The sequence below is a fragment of the Microcebus murinus genome, chromosome 16 (genome assembly GCF_040939455.1).
Source record: "Microcebus murinus isolate Inina chromosome 16, M.murinus_Inina_mat1.0, whole genome shotgun sequence".
In the NCBI taxonomy this organism is placed as follows: Eukaryota; Metazoa; Chordata; class Mammalia; order Primates; family Cheirogaleidae; genus Microcebus; species Microcebus murinus.
The window spans coordinates 772,963-785,501 of NC_134119.1; positions in this window are offsets into that span (position 1 = coordinate 772,963).

Below are 12,539 nucleotides of genomic sequence, written 5' to 3' on the forward strand. Positions count from 1 at the left end.
GCTCCTGCCCGCCACCCCGCACCCCCCGCCCGCCACCCCGCTCCCCCCACCACCCCGCTCCCCCCACCAGCCCGCACCCCCCCACCCCTGTCCCGCCCGCTCCCGCCCGCCACCTCGCACCCGCCCGCCACCCCGCTCCCGCCCGCCACCCCGCACCCCCTGCCCGCCACCCCGCACCCGGCCGGCCAGGTCCTCCAATGCTCGGGCTGCCCTCTGACCCCATAGAGGCCAGTCAGCGATGCTCATCTCACGCCAGGAGTTTAGGTTTGGGGTGAGTTGGTGAGGACCCAAGTTTCATGCCCTGAAGAAGGGGGCTGTGTGGACCTGGCCCCCTGGGAGGAGGACCTGGTGGAGGGTGCCACACAGGTGAGGGGACGCCAGTGCTATGGGCGGGCAGTGGCAGGCGGCCAGTGCCAAGCGCTTCGTGGGGCCCGGAGTCCCGCCAGGCCCTGGGGGCTCTCGTATTCTGTGGTTTCCCAGGGCTGTGAGGGAACCCGGGCAGTGCCAGGCCTGGGCTCGGGGCTCCCCCGGGTACCCCGTGGGTTTCTGCCCCTGCTCACATCCCAGGACAACCTCTCTGGGGCGCCAGATAGACTCGAGGAAGGACTTCCTGCACAGCAGCTGTGGGGGGGCTGAAGATAGCTTCCCTGGAGACGCTGGGACCCTCGGGCTGGGAGTGGGACCCCCTGTCGGGCTGGGACCCACAGCCCAAGAGTGCTGTGGGGGGAACCTCATCCTCCGGGGCCAGCAGAGCCTCAGGCAGTAGAGGAGGCCCGGCGTGTCGCCTGGCGCTGGGGACAGAGTGCCCGTGGCCTCCCGTGTCCCGGGGGTTGGCACATGATTCCAAGCATCCAGAGGAAGCTTCCTACTGAGGGGCCCAAATCCCGCCTCTCCCCAGACCCCGTCCAGCCCCATCCCAGAGCTGGGGTCTGCGTCCGCTGCGCAGGGCCTGGGGCTCCAGGTGGCTGCGGGAGTCGAGGAATAACTCAGCGAGCTCAGAGCGGACGCACTGGATACCGCCACCACCTCGCGGGTCCGTCCCCTGGGCCGTGCGGTGGGGGAGACTCTCGAAGCTGCTGCTCACCGTCCTGGGGCGCCTGAGAAAGGGGCCCTGGTGGAGGCTCCGGTGCCCGGGGTGGTCACAGACCCCAGGCCACTCCCGGGTAACCCCAGCCTCCCCGGGTCCCCAGGGCATCGCTGAGCCTGGATCCGCCCCTGGCCGCCAGCCTGGGCGGGAGCTCGCGGGACGCTGGGAGATACCCCAGGCGGGCAAGTTCCCCCAGACCCAGGGCCCAGCGGGGCCTCAGGGAGGAGGGAGACGGACGCGGATTTCAGAGGAGCTCCGGCCGCCACATGTGTGGGCGGCCAGGATGTTCTTTTCTGGGTCAGGAGGGTGCAGAGGAGCCGGGCACTCCTGCAGGAGCAGCCGCTCAGCGGGGTGAAGACTCCTTCCCCTCTCCTGGGTTTCGTGGGGCTTATTTGAGAGTTAGAAAAGTATCAGAGTCCAAAAGAACAGCGACCGCCCCGCCCCGAGTTAGCCGGGCAGTGCCGTGGGCACCCGGGCCCAGTGCTGCTTTTCTAGATTGAAGTAGAATTTCCACGTGGCAAAACCTGTGGTCTTAGGCCGCAGTGGGGACCCCACGGACCCAAGACCCCACTCGAGGCATAGGACGCCCCCAGGACGCCCCCGGCCCCTCCCGCCTGCACCCTGGCGGCGGCTCTGGCGCTGCTGTTCCCGCCGCATAAGCAGAGCCACGCCGCCAGTCTGCTCTCTGGCTTCTCACGAAACACGTGTTGCTGTGACTCGTCCGTGGTTCTGTGCGCGTCAGTAGTTCATTGCTGTCTGTTCGTGTGTTTTAAAGCGCTGCAGTGTTCTGTCTGAATAAACTGAAACCTTATTACCGTCACCTGTCCAGGGACTGTGTCCAGTTTTTGGTCATCAAGGATGAATGCATGTGCGGTGTGCATGCGTGTGCGTGTGTGTGTGCAGACGTGGGCGTCTGTTCTCACTTCTCTGTATTAATCGTGGTTTTTTTTTCTGTGTATTTACTGTTTTGACACTTGCCCAGAGCCCACCTTTCCTGGGCAGACCCCTGCTCAGGGCTGTCCCCCGCTCGGTGACTCGAGGCCCCTGCCTGGCTCACAGCCGTGGGAGTGACGCACGGGTCAGCCCTGCTGCCCGCCCGCCCTGCCGGCCCTTCCTGAGGAAGCCCCGACCGGGCCCTGGCAGGTCACTCGCCCCTTCTGCCTCCCGCGGCTCCCGCGTGGCCCTGCTGGGGTGACGGGCCCTCCCGGGGTGCACTGAACGTCCTTCGGTGGCACCAGCCCCTGGCGCCGTCCCCCGGCCCCCTGCGAACCACGGCCGGCCCGGAGCAGTGTTGGGCGCACACCTGTCCAGGGCTGCAGGGCGGCAGGCGCGTGGGGAGCGGCAGCGTCACAGTTTCCTCGGTGGCTGCTGCTTTCCCTTCGCACCGGAAGTGTTTGCGCCGGTCACCCCACATCCTCGGCCGCCCCTGGGGTCGCGGGCCCAGCTCAGCCTCGCCGGCCCGGTTCTGTTACAGGCAGCCACCTGCGGGTTTCTCACCGCGGCCACGGAGCAGAGACTTCACGTCTGGCCTTTCGTGGGAACCGTTTGCCGGCGCCGGGCCACGTGCCCGGCGCACACAGACTCACACCGCAATAAAGGCACCTTGGCTATGCGCCGCGTCTGCAGTTTTTATTCCGGCCTCTTCTGTTTCGATCTGCAGAAGGTGCTGGTCGCAAGGCACCAAAGTGACCTCCTGCCCCTCGGCTGGGCGCACACTGCCTGGGGGGGGGGTGCCCAGCAGCGGAGTCGCCCGGCCCCGAGGTTTTATCGGGTCTTAGGAGATAATGCCCGGGGCCTTCCCTGCGGGCTAGTGTTTGCACTCCTGGCTGCAGACGGAGCTGCCGTCGCCGTAATCCTGCTGACATTTGCTGGCATTTGCCTGGCGGGGCGGTGCGCACACAGCACGCACGGGCCCTGCCGGCGCGGCTCGTTTTCTTCCGCTGTCTGAGCGCGCTGCACAGCCAGCACCGGTCCCGCCAGCCGCAACCCCGCCCTTAGGGAAGCTGACGCCTGTGACCAGCTCCGCCTGGCGAGGCCCACGCAGGGCGTGCTCTTGCGCCGCTTCCTTCCCCAGCCTGTGTGCGGCTGTGTCCGTCCCTTTGCTACCCACGGCACGGCTCTGCAGGCTCCCGCAGCGTGCACACACACCTGCCGTGGGCGGTCCAGTTGTTTCCAGGTTGGGGCTACGGTGAACACATTTGGGCACACAGACCTGTGTCTCTATCAGACACAAACCCGGGGGCACACGGCTCGGGGCAGGACGTGCTGTCGTCTGTGCTCAGCCGGAGCCGTTTGCTGACCTGGGCTCAGTTCTCCTCCCTCTGCCGGGCTCCAGCCACCCCGTCCCCCCTGCCGAGGGGCTGGACTTTCGCCAGCCTGGAGGGAAGACGGTCTCTGCTGTTTAAGTGGCACAGTCAGGTGGGACCTCTTGTCTTGTGTTGATCGACTATTCAGGTGTCTTGGGTAAAATGCCTGTTCTCATCTTTTGTCAATTTTGGGGATCTTTATTATCGATTTCTAACTTCATTCCTTCGTAGCCAGAGGATTGTTCTGTTTGATTTCAATCCTTTTGAATCTGCCGCACTGGTTATCAGGCCGAGCAGATGGGCTTAGCTGATGTTCCACACACACCTCGAAGGGGTGAGTCCTCCGCTGCGTTTCAGGGACTGTTCCGGAAATGCCCGCCAGGTCGAGCCGGCCGCGGCTGCCCACGTCGTCTGTGTCCTGCTGACTTCGGGCCACTTTCCCTGATGGTCCTCGGGAGGGAGAGTCCACGTCTCGGGGTAGCTGTGGACCTGGCCACCGCCCTGCGGCTCTGTCTGGTTTTGCCTCGTGTGTCTGGAAGCTCTGTCGTGTCATGGCCAGAGGGCTGTCCCCGAGGTCGCTCCCGGGCCACGTGCCGTCCTCACGGTGGCCGACTCCAGGTTCTAAGCGGCTCTCGGATGACAGCGCAGACGCTGCCGCTTTGACAGTGTTCACTCCGCCCCAACGGCGGCATTTCGTCATCATGGGAGGGTTTCTTGCACACAACACGGCTACCGCATGGCTGGGTCCAGAACGTCCCCGTCACCCCAGAAAGCTCCTTGGTGTCCCTTCGTAGCCAAACCCCCCGTGCCCCAGGAAACCGCTGGTGTGGTTTTCATCACTGCAATCACGTTTGTGTGTTCCGGAACTCGTGTAAGTGGAATGCGCCCCTTCACGTAAGGTGCTCTCGCTGCCTGCGATGTTTGCAGGTTGATCCAGATGACATGTGCCTGTGATTCATCCATTTTTATGGGTACTCCACAGTGTGCTCATTGGTGACCATTCAGATTGTTTCCAGTTATGGCCGAAGCTACAGTGAACGTGCACGTACGAGTTTTTGTGTGAACCTCTGCTTTTGTTTCTTTGGGCAGTTATCAGCAGCACAATTCTGGGTCAGAGGATGGTTGCGCTTTTATCTCATGCGGAAGCAGCACACTGTGTTCCGGGAGGCCGTGCGGCCCTCACATCTGCTGACATCCGCACGCTCGGAGCACTAAGCCGCCGTGCACAGCCAGGCCCTGGGGGCCACCTCCCAGGCCACCCAGTATGCCCCGGGCAGGACAGCACCTTCTCCCTCTCTCGCTACACAGAGGACCCCTGCACACGCCTGTAGGCTGCTCAATCCCAGGGCGCTCGGCCTGCCCCCCCTAAGAAAGCCTGCCCAGCCCCTGACGCACCGGCCTGTCCACCCACAGACTCCGAGACCCCTCCTTCCCGGAGCAGGGCCCGGGACAGTGGCCAGGGCCACGCAGCAGGGAGCTCGAGGCACCGGTCCCCGTCCCCAGGCGTCGCTGTGCACGGCCCGCAGTGTCTGGAGCCGGAACCGCAGGGCCGTGGAGCAGGAGCAGCCGGACTCGAGGCCCGGACAGCCGGGCCCAGCCCGCCCGGCAGGACGAAGCCCAGGTGCGGCGAGGCAGAGCTGCTCCGGGGGCCCCTGGCCTTGGCCGCCAGCATGACAAAGTGGGCGACGGGTGGGCTGCCCACCTCTCCTCGGGCCTCCCACCACTAGAGCCTGACCCTGGTGCAGCCCACAGCCACGTGCACCTGGGAGACACAGGAGGTTCCTCCACGGCCCAGGCCACGCCCAGCTAGGGCCAGAACGGGGAGTAAGTGCCTCTCGCCTGGGGCCAGGGGCTATGAGTCTGGCTCCACTGGGGTCTCCTGGGACCCTGGGAAAACCCACCTCACTGGGCCTCAGTTTCCCTCCTGTGGAGGGATCAAGGCTGCCTGCCGCAGGTGTCTCCCAGGCTGGTGGGACCCAACAAGAGGGACCCTCGGACGGGTCACCCAGGGCAAAGGGGTGGTGGGGACAGACCCCGAGCAAAGTGGCTGCCCCGAAAGAGCCAAGGAGAGCCAAGGACGGAGCCTGAGGGGACCTGCCTGCGGAAGGTGGCCCCTGCCTGGGGAGCCCGCAGCCCAGCCCGGAGGCTGAACTTCCGCAGAAGCCCACTGTCCTGGACGGACGAAGGTGACTGGGCCTCCCTCCCACCCCCCGACTGCCAGGGCGACATGGCACCATCCAGCAGGACCCTGAGGACATCCTTGGCCACCACCTGCCACAGCGAAAAGACCTCTAGGGGCATCTCAGGGAGCAGGCTTGTGAGAAAAACCAAGGCGTGTCCTGGTGGGAGCGCAGCCAGTGGGTGTCACTGCGGAGGGGACAGAGTGAGGACAGAGCGCGGCCAGCGGGTGTCACTGCGGAGGGGACAGATCGCGGCCAGCGGGTGTCACTGCGGAGGGGACAGATCGCGGCCAGCGGGTGTCACTGCGGAGGGGACAGAGCGCGGCCAGTGGGTGTCACTGCGGAGGGGACAGGAGGCAGCTGGGCGAGGCGGGGACGAGCGTTTCGCCCAGGCTCCAGCCTGCTTCTGAAGCTGCTCTGCTGGCCACAGTGGACCCCTGCACCTGCACGTCCTTCCCGGCCACAGACCCAGCACAGAGGCCATCGGCTCCCTGAGAGCCCAGGCTGGTGGAGCCACACAGCTGGTGTCCGTGAGGCCAAGCTGGGATCTTCCCGCCTCAGTTTCCCCATGAGTGACATGGGTGTGTAAAGGGCGGGACTCCCGGGCTACCAAGGTCGTCAACAGAAGTGCTCAGAGGCACCGGCCAGGCACACAGCCACACCGAAGTCACCCCAGGACAGCCCAGGACACCCAGGGCCTCGTGGCACACAAGGTCCCTGGGTCACAGGACTGAGGCCCCACAGGGTCGCTGCCCGGGCCACACCCACAGACTTACTGAGGGGCAGGGCAGGGTCTCGGGTCCCCTGATAAAATTGTCCCCAGTGGGCTGGGCATGGTGGCTCACGCCTGTAGTTCTAGCACTCTGGGAGGCCAAGGCGGGCGGATTGCTCGAGGTCAGGAGTTCGAGACCAACATGAGCAAGAGCAAGACCCCGTCTCTACTAAAAGTAGAAAGAAATTAATTGGCCAACTAAATATATATATAAGAAAATTAGCTGGGCATGGTGGCGCATGCCTGTAGTCCTAGCTACTCAGGAGGCTGAAGCAGGAGGATTGCTTGAGCCCAAGAGTTTGAGGTTGCTGTGAGCTAGGCTGACGCCACAGCACTCACTCTAGCCTGGGCAACAGAGTGAGACTCTGTCTCAAAAAAAACCACAAATTGTCCCCAGTGGCTACAGCTTCACGATGTGGCTTTCCCTGGATCCTGGGATAAAATCTGAGCGTGAGGAAGACCCGGCCCAGCCACATTCCTGCAATTCTGGGAGCCTTGGACCAGCCTTGGCGCTGGGCTCCCTCCTCCAGGTGCCTCCTGCCCCCTAGGGGCTCTTCCTCCTCCGTGCCCTCCTCGGGGAGCCTCCTCCACCCCACCACTTAGTGCCTGGGGTCCCCTTCAGGGTCACACCTGTGCTGGGTGAGCATGCCTGTGCGGGGTGGGCGAGCGCACCTGTGCTGCGTGGGCGTGCCTGTGCGGGGTGGGCGAGCGCACCTGTGCTTTGTGGCCACACCTGCAGAACCATCTGCCCCCACTTGTGCAGTGAGTGCCAGAAGGGCAAACACAAAGCGCCGGCCACTGGAGAAACGGACGACGGTGGGAACAGCCGTGGTGGCGCTGAAGGACCTGGCCGCCCGCTCCACTCGGGGTCTGCGGGGAGCTGTGTTTGCGTGAAGGGCACAGACTAAGGTGGAAATGGGGTCCCCGAGCTGCTCTGGCCCAAGGAAATAGAGACCCTACCTGTCCCCCTGCAAAGAGCAACCAACCAGATCGGGCTCGGAGGTGCGGAAGACACAGGCTGCAGCCACCTGCACAGATGGTGGCCCCTGTACTCTGCCCTGAAAGGGGATGGAAATGGGACGGGTCTAAGACCGCAGGAAGCCAGCCCAGCGCTGAGCCCGGCCGGGAAGCGTGCAGGGTGGCTGGACGCACTCACGCCACGCCTGTCGCAGCAGCGCTGAGCGAGCTCCTTGAACGTCTATGTCCATAGGCCTGACATCGCCGGGAGAGTGTGACTCGCTGGCGTTGTGTGTTCAGAGACGGGGTCTCGCTCCGTCACCCAGGCAGGGTGTGGTGGCTTCTCACAGTTCACTGCAGCCTCGGCCTCCCGAGCAGCTGGGGGGCAGGTGCCACCACCATGCCCGGCCGTCACCTTTGTCACCGAAACCGTTTTAACTTAAGGAGAAATCACACTGTGTACATTGCAGTTCAGGTTCATGATTAAAGATGCTCCGTATCTGTTACTGGATGGAGGAATCTTCCCAAATCTCTCTGGAGGCTGGTCACAAAGCTGTCACTGCCCGTAAATCTAGGACACAGGCAGCTCTGCCTCGTCACGTCAAAGCGCAGAGGAGAAGGCCCCTCACGGGAGCTACCATGGGGCTCCCGCACAGAGCTAAATGCTGGCCAACCCTGGGCCACATGGACAGAGACCCACACGTGGCTGCAAAACCACGCCAATGGGGACGGCCGCACCCCACCCACAGGAGATGTTACTAATCTGCAGAACTCCGATGTCCGACGCAGCAGGCTGAGCTGAGGCTGCCAGTCGCTGACACAGAGCGTAGGGGCCACGCCTCGCACGGAGGCTAGAGCCTTGTCCACCAGGCTGGCCACCATCAGGTCAGCCCCTGGGGGGACATGGTGGGCCTGACCTAGAGACACAGACTTGTCCCTCGAGACTCAGGAGGACACAGCGCTGGGTGGCGGGGCGGAGGGGAGTGTGGCGGGAGCCGCAGGGCGGGGTCTGCCGGGCGGCCGGGCAGGGGTCCGCTTCAGCCCTGGGCCCGGCACCTGCCCTTGCCCAGTATCTTGCACATTGGGGGTGCAGCCGCCCCCGGCCCCTGCCCCAGGCCCGATGGTGCTGGGAAGATGCTCGGCCATGTGCTCCAGCTCAGGGGGCACAGAGACAGGTGGGCTGCACCCCTCAGCCCCCACCACGGGCCCGGGCCCTCACCATCCCTCTCTGCACCGACACCCCCAGGCCGTGCAGCTTGTTTCCACCCCCAAGGAAGACACTGTGACTGACGAGTTCCCCTTTGCCACACACGGCGGGGTTGCCGCCCCCACGCCCCACACGCTGAGGACCGGCAGTGGCCCCGTTCTTGCCCCCCTTGGGCCCACAGAACTGCAGCTGCCAGCTCGGCCCTCAAAGCCCCAGCGCGAACTGGCACAAAGTGAAGGGTGAAATCTCATTACGCGGGTGCTTATCAGAGCTGCCAGCAGGCCCCGGGGCGCAGGCTCCAGCCCCTTCCAAGGCCTGATTCCAGTCAGCTGCTCTCCATCCTGCCGTTCCGTCCTGCCGTCCCTGCCTGCCCCGTCACTCCCGTGTCCCCAGCAGACCCCCAGCAGACACAGCCCGAGGGGCTCACTCACTGGGGCCTGAGGTGAGACCCGCCCCCACACCCTTGGGGCAGAGACCCCTGCTGGGCGAGGGTCCACCTCTCAGTCCCTCCCTCCGGGAAGGGCTCAGCTCTCAGGCCCATAAAGTGAACCCCCAGGCCCAGCACCTTGCACCCTCAAGCCACAGACACCCTTGCACAGGGGCCGGAGGGATTGGGGTCCCACAGCCCTGCCACATCCTGGCCGTGACCTTGGACAAGCCTCAGCACCTTGGCCTGAGAAGCAGGACTAACGCCAGCCTGCCAACCTCGTGGGGACCGTTCTGTGGAGGTGCAAGCCCTGCCCAACGTCATTGGTGTCCCCATGATTGGGGGGGAGAGAGCAATCAGGGCAGAGTGCTGGGCAGGCTGCAGAGGGAGACACAAGGACGCTCCTGGGTGCGGCCTGGCCTCCCTTGTGGTCCCCACACCTCTGGGACAGGGAAGGGGACAGAGATGGTCCTGCTACCTCTGGGACATCACTGACAAAGAGGTCCCCACCTGCCCTTGCAGAAGATAGGGCCCAGCAGGGCCAATGCCAGGGGTCCCCCTGGTGCCTGTTCACCCAGACAGAAGTGCCCCAGATGGCAGGGCCAGGGCGACTTGGGGATGTGCGCTGTTCTGGGGACACAGAGTCCCCCACGGCCAGGTGCACTGCAGGTGCTGGGAGGCAGGAGCTGACACGGGCCATGTGAGCAGCCACTCTCCCCTCGAGGGGGGAGCACACCCAGCCGTGAGAACCCCAGACCCGAAGGCTTCGAAACAAGCAAGACCCTACAGCGGCCACAGAGGGAACTGGGGACCAGGCTGGAAGCCTGTGAGGGCCTCCCCAGAAAGCGCGACGAATTGAGCGAGGATTATCTTTGGGGAGTAAGAAGCATGTATCCCTCACAAACCCTCAACACGGATGAATTTCAAATGCACTACCCTGAGTGAAAAAAGTCAACCCCACGCTGCGACTGTGCACTCCTGTGTGTGACATTCCGGAAAGAGCGAAACGGGCAGGGAATGGGCAGGTGGTTGCGGGGTGGGGGCGGGGCTAACTGGGCCGGTGATGCTGTTCTCTGCACCCATTGTGGCCGTGTGACAGGACGGAGTGCCTGTGCTAAAACTCACAGGACTACGCTAGCGAAAGGTGACTTTTCTGCATGTGGATTACGCCTCGATAAACAAACACCAGGCGCAGCGGAACACCCACCAGCAGGGCGCGCAGTGCCAACACCCGTGTTGGCAGAGATGTTGGGTCAGGCCCCCCTACCCCGTACGCTGCTGGTGGGAGCACAGACTGTACAACCACTTTGGAAAATAGCTACATCGGCCGGGCACGGTGGCTCACGCCCGTAATCTTAGCTCTCTGGGAGGCCGAGGCGGGAGGATCACTTGAGGTCAGGACTTTGAGACCAGCCTCAGCAACCCTGTGTGGATTCAACCTCAATGTTCAAGACGTTTCTAAAGGTAGCGCCGTCGCCGTGTCCGGAACGTCCTGCGGCTGGGCCTGTGCCAAGGCTCCCCGGGCACCGTCGTGGCCTCGCTCCATAGAACCAGGTCAGCACGTGGGCTGGCTGTGAGACCGGCCAGGCTGAAAGGCCACAGGGCACTGACGCCTGGGGGGGGTGTCTCCTTGCCCCTTCTTCTGCAGGAAGTGCACACCGAGCGCCCTCTGACTGCGGCCTGCGGGGGACTCAGCGGTGGGGACCTGGTCGCTTGTTGGGGACACACGTGTTAGCGGGGCAGAGAGGACAGGGATGCAGAGACTCTGAGGGGGCTGGAGGTGGGACACAGGGCTGGTGCAGGGGAGCGGCCAGCCTGGGCAGGGCCCGGGGACCACCTGCAGTCCCAGCAAAGGGGAGGGAGGGCAGGCCCTCACCTGCCCTGGGGTTCTCCTGCACCAGGTAGCCGAAGCCCCGCCCCTCCAACCCTCTCCATTTCATCTGGAGCCAGTGCCCCTGCAGCATGGACGGCCTCACGTTGCTCACTGCAGGAACAGACAGGGTGGTCACGACAGACACCGGCGACCAGCCAGCCTCCTCCTCAACCCTACTGCAGCAGGGGGCCTGAGGAGGACGCGGACACGGCCCCACTTGGGGGGAATCTCGGGGTGGTGAGACCCCGTCTGGCGGCTGAGGAGAACCTGGCCTCCCACAGTCCAGGATCCCCCAGGTGGCTTCTGTGAGGAGGCCCCTGCCGGGAGGGAGGCACCGGCCAGTGGCCAGGAGGGCACAACCACCCACTGGTGCCCAGAGGCGTGGAGCCAACGCCGCATGCAGCTGCCCACCCGCGCAGGCCTTAGCAGCTGACCCGGATTCCCCAGCCGAGCCCAGGCCTCAGGAGCAGCAGCTGCCCAGCTGCGCATGCCCCCCAGCTGCCAAGGGCATGCTAGGTTGACGTGTCCACGGCAGGGAGTTTGTGTGGAGAATTCCAAATGGGAAGTGTGCGTGCGTGCACACATGTGTGCAGCTGTGGCTGTGCTGCCTGGGCCCTTGTGCTCGGGGCTGACTCCTGCAGGCGGGGGCAGGAGCCCTGAGCCGACCCGGGGCTCTGGTGGAAGCTGGGGCTTGGGCGGGGCTCTGGGGCGGCTATTTTGGGTGCAGAGCTGGGCTTCTTTGGCTGCCCTACTGAGCGCCGGGCTGGGGGCGCTGGGCGGACAAGACGCCCCATTCAGAGCGGGACGCAGCTGAGCCGGGTCTCTGGGTCCCCAGCTGGGGCTGGACGTGTCTGGCCGGGGTGGAGGCTCCGCAAAGCCAGCTGTGGGCCGGCTCTCCTGCCCCTCCACGCTGCCTCCCCCAGCTCCCTCCTTGGGGGACAGGCCGTCATCCCGGGAAGGGCAGCCCCAGCCTCCCGTGCTGGGCTCAGTGCCCCCGGCCCAGCCCAGCCCTCCTTGGGGGCCTTGTGAGGCACGGCCCCACCGTGCTGGACCCTGAACTGGACGGAGCGAACACCTGCCTTCCCTGAGCTCAAGTGGTTCTGTGGACTCCCCTAGTGGCTCCGGTCACCCTGGCACCACAGGCTGCCACCGCGACCAGTTGCCCTCTCATGCTCAGGGGCAGCTGGGTGGGCCAGGTGCCACCCTGGAAGCAGTTCCCTTGAACCCAGAGCCGCAAAGTGTGCCCTCTGACACGGAGGTTCCCCTTCCACAGCGACCCACGCAACCTGTCTCAGGGAGAGCCTCGCAGTAGACACCCCCGGCGCCTCCTGTCAGTTTCCTTTGGGGGTGCCACAGATGACGCTGCCCGGAGTCGCCCTGACGGGAAACCACCTAAGGGTCCCAAGAAGCGGCCTGTCGACGGGTCCCTGGTGCGCGTGGCGTGGGCTCCCAGGGACAGGCACGGAGCGCAGTGCTCTGCGTGAAGCACAGCTGGTGCAGAGGAGCCAGATGTGACTGGCGGAAGCTTGGGGACAGCAGGTGGCAGAGCCTCCGGGGGCAGCGGGCGAGAGGTGCTCACGGCCGCTATGTTTGTGCCGCTGGAAACCACGTGGAAAAGGCGCCGGTGCTAACGCCAAGCAAATGTTGATGTGACAGAGAATTACGTGGACAAGCAGGTTAGTAACTGTTTTTTAAAAACAGAACAAAAACAAAAGCATCCCAGAGGGCAA